Source organism: Benincasa hispida, unplaced genomic scaffold (assembly GCF_009727055.1).
Source record: "Benincasa hispida cultivar B227 unplaced genomic scaffold, ASM972705v1 Contig316, whole genome shotgun sequence".
Classification (NCBI taxonomy): Eukaryota; Viridiplantae; Streptophyta; class Magnoliopsida; order Cucurbitales; family Cucurbitaceae; genus Benincasa; species Benincasa hispida.
Window position 1 is genome coordinate 806,739 of NW_024064794.1, and position 7,516 is coordinate 814,254.

The following is a 7,516-nucleotide window of genomic DNA, read 5'->3' on the forward strand; positions in this document are numbered from 1 at the left end:
ATCTTAGTTTATTGGTTTTGTGGGTTAATGCTACTAAATGTCAAATAAAATATCGGATATTTTATTAGATAAATAAATTCTTTGTACATTACAATTACAAACTACAGAACCCACGAAATTTAGGACATCAACCCCAACAATCTCCCACTTGTTCTAAAGCTAGTGGAATGTGAAGGATCTCATATCTAAGAGTTCCATGAGCACGTTTGGATCGCTCCGATCTCACAGTGACTGAAATACAACATTATACATTCATACGAAAGTTATGCAAACAAACACTAATTATCGGCATGCTATGAACAACAAAATGACAAGGGAAAGAATGTCATACCAGTTGAAGACGTTCTTCACACTTCGGCTCTCCAAGCAGCGAAACCTTCCAAGTGATCTACCAACGTCCAACAGCAACGTCAAAAATAGCAGCACGAATAACCGCACGAACACGAATGTCGCGGGGACAACACCACCAGTAAAGAGCCCCTGGTATTCTCGGAGTGAAAACCCAAAGAGTGGTCTTTGGTGAATTTGGTAGAGGAAGGAGGAAACACGAATCGTGTAGGAGATAAGCAAATGGGAGGGAAAAAGACGCTATCACATAGCAGAAATGCTTATCGTTTAGGAGAAGCTACACAATCATGTAGATTTTACTGAACGATCGTTTAGGAAAAGGTATACGATCATTGAGCAAAATCGACACACTATACAATCGTTTAGAGAAGCTATGTGATCGTGTAAGCGACAGTGTGCGATCGTTTAGGTGCGAGGTAGACGGTCGTTTAGGCAGAGAGTAGCTATCGTATAGTCTCTCGATTATCTTAAGCGATTGTTTAGGAAACACCAACGCGTTCTCTTTTCTCTTCGAGCTTTCGATTGAACGATTCAAAAATGAAAACATTTTTCATTTTAATTCATCGGTTACAATAACCGATGTTGGCCCACTAACCCACGTCCGAACGTGAATTTCGATTAATTATCATATAATTAATCAATTAATTAATATAATCATATTATATTTTTTATCCTATAGTTTAATATCACATATCTACTATAGTATTTTCTCCTTTACTTGATATAAATCATATTTATATCTAATTTCCTCCAAAATAATGTATCTCATACATTTAGCCAATTATATCATATATAATTAACTAGTCCAATTCTATCATATATAATCAAACTTCCTCTTGTAAATTTGTACATTTCAAATTAACCCAAATACTGGTTCTCGACTTTATCCAAGCTACCCAGGGGACCTAATAGACCTGTGACTCGAAGCTCCAACGGTACGTGAATAGCTGACTAAACTCTTTAGCCACGAGATCTACCATCCGTTAACTGTCAGACATTCCACTAAAGACCAACAGCTAAACTCTTCTTACCACAGATATATTTCTGTGTCCATCAGATATAACCAATCATGAGTACGATGACCCTTCACATATGCTTGTAAGTACAGTTGGGCCAAATTACCGTTATGCTCCTGTAGTTACATCTCACTCCTTAAGTACCACTGATTATTCTAATGAACAATACAACATAGTCCAACTATGTGTGAACATTTCTCGGGCTGTCTCTTATACACATCTAGATGTGTATAAGAGACAGGGATTGGATAACGAGACGTTAACACTTCGTGGTCAGGTCTTATACAAACTCTTTGTATAGGACGCCCCTGCTCGCATGTCCCCAACATGAATGTTCAGGATCAGACCATCTGTGATAAGTCACAACACTTGTGACCATTCCACAAAGCGAGTTGCATCCGTAGCATTACAAGGATAAGGTTTCCCTCCTATATCCATATACTACAGACCATTTTTGTTATCATTCAAGACATGATCCACTTGTATGTTACCACATACATTCTTGAGTCACATACAGATAACCAGGGATTTTATGTTTATTGGTTTGTGGTAATGCAAATAAAACAAGCAATTGAGCAAAAATACATGATGTGAAGTAAATATCATATATTAACAATACAAGCATTCGTACAAACTATTTCAAACTATAGGAAACGAGACTTTAGGACATCAACCCCAATAGGGTGTAGATCATAAAAGTCAAACTAATACAAAAGTACACAAAAAACAAGAAACTAGGGCATATAATACGCGCCTAGTAAAACATCTCCCACTTGCTTTAGACAAAATGTAGCATATCCCATAGACCCATACTCTACAGGTGACCCTCAAACACCTTAGTTGTGAGAACCTTTGTAAATGGATCAACAACGTTGTGCACCGAAGCTCTTTGTGACGTTCACGTCCCCTTGATGCATAGTATCTCGTATTAGATGATACTTCCGCTTCATGTGCTTCCCACGCTTGTGACTTCTGGGCTCCCTGAAATTAGCCATAGCACTACTATTATCACAATAAAAGGTGATGGTCTTTGATATGTCTAGAACTACTTCCAAATCAATCAAGAATTTCTTGAGCCAGATAGCCTCCTTGGCAGCTTCACAAGCTGTTACATATTCTACCTTCATTGTGGAGTCAGCAATACACATTTGCTTGTTGCTTCTCCAAACTACAGGCCCTCCATTATGTGTAAACATTGATCCTGAAGTGAATTTCTCGGATTCCCTATTAGTCTGAAATTAGAGTCTGTGTATCCTGTAAGGATCAAATCCTTAGACCCATACACGTGCATGTAGTCTAGTGTTCTCCAAATATACTTAAGGTTAGTTTTAATGGGTTTCCAAAGATCTAATCCTGGATTTGATTGATATCTACTGACTATCCTCATTGTGTAGCAAATGTTAGGTCTACTACATAACATCGCATACATCGAGCTACCAACGGCTGATGCATAGGGGATGCGTCTCATTTCCTCAACTTTTTTAGGTGTCTTAGGACATTATTCCTTAGACAAAGTAACTCTATGCCTGAAGGGTAGCAAGCCTTTCTTCAAATTTTGCATCGAATATTTGACGAGCATCTTGTCAATGTATGATGCCTGAGATAAAACCAATGTTTTGCTCTTTCGATGTCTAAAGATCTTAATGCCCATAACAAATTGCGTCTCTCCCAAATCTTTCATTTGGAATTGGATTGTCAACCAATGTTTAATTTCAGTCGGTAGACTTAGATCATTCCCAATGAGTAGGATATTATCTACGTACAACACAAGAAAAGTTATTGAACTATTGATGATTTTCTTATAAACACAAGACTCGTCAACATTTTGATCAAAACCATAAGATTTGATTGCATTATCAAATATTTTATTCCAAAATCAAAAAGCCTGTTTCAATCCATAAGCTTGCAAATCTTTTGTTCTTGACCTTGGGTTATGAATCCCTCAGGTTGCTTGCATATAGATGTTGGGGTTGATGCCCTAATTCTCGTAGGGTCCTATAATTTGTAAACTTTGTATGAACAAACTTTTATGTGATTAATAATATATGATATTTTATTCACTTTGTCTATAAAATATGTGATATTTTAGTTACATTAACAACAAACCAGTAAACTAACATCCAAAATTATTGTTGTCGTTGTAACTTAAACATGCATGTGGAGACATACAGGTGAATTATGTTTAAGTGATAACCTAAATGGTCTGTAGTAGATGGATAAGATTTGGTATCTTATCCTGGTGACTCTACAAGTATGGCCCGCTTTGTAGGTATTACGAATGTTCTTATCCTAATCATTCATGTATTAGACATGCGAGTAGGGATATTTTGTATAAGACCGCACCATGAAATGTTTAGTCTCATTATATAACACCGTTCATATAGAGACTTTCGTTTAACTAGGATGACCATAGATAACATGACTTGAATCCTGAGTGAGTTATGAACTTCTGCATATGAAGGCGTTTCTTTGATTTATATGGGTGACAGTGGCCAGATCGCCGACTCAACAAGCCTACCACTTTGGGAATTCGCCTGACTGAAGAGCTGGGAACACAGCTACACAAGATGGAATTCACTTCTTCCCTGAAGCAGAGGTAAATAGATAAATCGCTCCCTTAAGGGCTGATTCTAAGTCTTGAACAATGTGGCGCCACACTCTCTTCTGGCCCAAGAAGGATTTAGTCATAAAAGGACTATGATCTATTGTTCATTAGTGGGAATAGTGGTACTTAAGGAGTTAGATGTAACTACAAAGGCAAAACGGTAATTTGACCCAGCTATACTTACGAGCAATTTGTGAAGAATTATTGTACTGTTGATTGGTTATATCCAATGGACACAAAAATATATCTGTGATGCGAAGAGTGCGGCTGTCGATCTTTAGTGCAATGCCCAACAGTTAACGGATGGTGGATAATATAATTAAACAGTTTAATTAATTATTCATGTACCGTTGGAGCTTTAAGCTACAGGTCCATATGGTCTCCTTGGTAGCTCAAAAAAAATTAATTGAGAATTAGTTTTTGGGTTAATTTGAATTTAAGAAGTTGATTCAATCGTATATGATATACTTGTTATAATGTATTTGATATATTCTAGTTTAATTGGAGAAAATAAATATTTGAATGAAATTCAAATATATTATCTATGAATGTGATTCATAGTTGGTAAATTTAGGTAAATTTATATTAAATGTCATTAAATATAGAAAAGAAACTATAGTTTATATTGTATATGATACAATATTGAAACTATAGGTTATGTGTTATATTATAACATATAGTTTAATATAAATATAATATAATAAGTTAGTTATCATATTTATTTATATTATTTTATTATTATTTTAAATAATAAGTTCCCTCTTTTCTCTCCAACCACCTTAGTGGGTGGTTATTTGAGTTTATGGCAAGAGGAATAAAAGAACGGTGTTTCTCTTCTTCCTCTACACGATTGAAGGATTGGCTATACGATTTAGTTTTTAACAGAAATGTTCTGTGTGCTTCCATCTTCTTCTTCCTCCAAATTCAAACAATTCCTCTTAACAAAATAGTCAGAGCCCACAACTGCTGGGTTCTCACCTTGACAATACCAAAGGCTTGTTGTGGTTGTATCTCTATTTGGTTCGAGGAGTTCTTGAAGAAAGTCTTCAAGAGGTTGTTGTGTTCATGACTGTTCAAGGGAGTTATACGAAGAAAAGTTCTTCAAGGGTAATATTTCTTGAACCCTTTTTCTTGTATCAAGCATGTTGTAATTTATTTTGAATGCATATCTTGTATGTTTACTATAAATTTAGTTTTCAATAATTAATGAAATTTGGACGATCCACTTCCGCTCAAGGATCTCCTTCAAAACGAGTTCCTTCAATAGATAGTTTCCTCAAGATTGCCATTTCAAAAGGCAATCTTTACGTTCATTTGTCAAATCTCATAATCATTAGATGAGGCAATGGACAAGAATATCTGGATAAACTTCAACATGGAAACAGCTAAGAAAGTCTCCTCATAGTCGATTTCCTTAACTTGGGTATAACCATTTTCCACAAGCCTAGCCTTGAAGTTTTGCACCTTCCCATCAGCACCCTGTTTGCTCTTGTAGATTCATTTGCAACCTATAGGTATTATCCCTTCAGGTTGATCTACCAGATCCCAAAATGAATTGAAATACATAGACTCTATTTCGAGATTTATAGTTTTGATCCATTTATCTTTGTCAATATCTTCCATTTCCTTTTTATAGGACAATGGATCCTCAACATCGCCATCAAATATGACAACTAAAGTTTCTGTTGAATCCATATAATGTATAGGCAGGTTCGCAACCCTCCCACTACATTGAGGTAGATGTGAACTACTAGATGAACCAACATCAATAACTCTTTTCGATATACTTGGCTCTTCAACAACTCTTGTTGACGGTTCAATAATTTTGATGGAAAGTTTAGTTAACATTATTTTATTGCGTGGTTTATGCTCCGTAATGTGGTTCTCTTCTAAAAATATAGCATTTGTCGACACAAACACTCTATTATCTTTAGGATCATAGAAGTAGTCACTCCTCGTTCCTTTGGGGCAACTTGCAAATATGCACAATTTCGAACGAGATTCCAATTTCTTAGTATTAGCTTTAAGCACATGTGTTGGCCAACCCTAGATCCTGAAATGGAGCAAACTACCTTTACGACCATTCCATAACTCCAAAGGTGTTCCAGTAACACTTCTGGATGGAACACAGTTCAAAATATAGGCTGCAGAGTTTACTGCATAACCCCATAACGAGTTAGGCAAGGAAGCATAACTCATTATAAACCGAATTATGTCTAATAGGGTTCAATTTCTCCTTCCTGATATACCATTTTACTAAGTTTACCAGGTGATTTGGTTTGGGATATACGTCCATGGTCTATTAAATAGTCTTTGAATTTCAAATCCATACTCTCCACCTCGATCAGATCGAAATATTTTTATTGTTTTACTTAATGCACGTTTAACTTCAGCCTTGTACTCCTTAAACTCTTCAAGAGCCTTAGACTTATTTACATTAAATAAACGTACCCATACATTGAATAATCATCAATGAATCAATAAAGGTGATAAAATATTCAAACTTTCCTCTTCTTGGCTCTATGACCTTTTCTAGTAAAAAATCTCTTAGTCAATTTGCCTTCAAGACATGACTCATATACACATAGAGAAATTTTTTCTAACTCACTTAGAAAACCATTCTTAACTAATCTTTGAATCCTATTGAGATTTATGTAACCAAATTTTAGGTGCCAAAGATGGGCATTTTCTTTAGGAGAATTTTTCTGTCATTTATTTTAAGTTATTTTTTAAACAGTTCAGTATTAAGGAGGGCCTTTGTTGGTAACAGTCTTAATACGTAAAGATTATCTTCCAACTTAGCGAAATAAAATCTCAACACATCATAAAAATTTACATTATTAAATTGTTCAATTAAACACTTTACAAAAACTAAAGTCTTATTCAAATCAAGAACTATATGAACATTTTGTAATAAAATATACGACTTCACTAAGACGACGTGCCCATTTCCAACATGCATCGTCATCTCACCCATTGTCAGTTGCCACTGAAATGAAGAACAAACGTGATTTGTTGCATCTGGATCTATTATCCAGGTCGAATCATCATTCTCCACTAAGCAAGTTTCCAATACAAGTAAATCATATTTCCCTTACTTCGTCTTCTTCTTCTCTGTCAAGTATTTGGGGAAATTGCTTAACGACCCGACCCCCTAGGACTTAAATTAGGCCGTTACTAAACACATGCATGCATGGGACTTAAAACGACTCTGTTATGATGAAATAAATGCTAATTAAATTAGGTAAATTTAAAAGATTTTGCATTTAATCTCAAATATTAAAAACAACGATAGGATACCCATAAATCATAAATAATAATAAATAAATCTGGAAGCGATTCTTAATATTAAGTTTTAAATATCAACACTGGAAGCTAAGAAAAACATGAAAAGAAGTTTAAATTTCATGAGCGGAAGCATAAAACTGGTCACAGTGGCTCGATCAAGAATTCCGCTCGTCATTCGTCGACGCGTCCCTAGTTTTACCTGAAACATAAACATGAGAAAATGGTGAGTATAAAATACTCAGTAAGTAACCCCACTACT

At 35.3% G+C, this 7,516-nt stretch overlaps 1 long non-coding RNA gene across 1 annotated transcript in view; it reads right to left on the reverse strand.

Annotated features, from left to right (window-relative positions):
* Positions 1-7,266: 7,266 nt before the first annotated feature.
* Positions 7,267-7,516, reverse strand: part of LOC120069297 — a 2,987-nt gene continuing 2,737 nt past the window's right edge. Inside the window, exon 2 of the long non-coding RNA XR_005479500.1 lies at positions 7,267-7,456. This is a non-coding gene — a long non-coding RNA (uncharacterized LOC120069297). The remainder of the gene's footprint in view (positions 7,457-7,516) is intronic.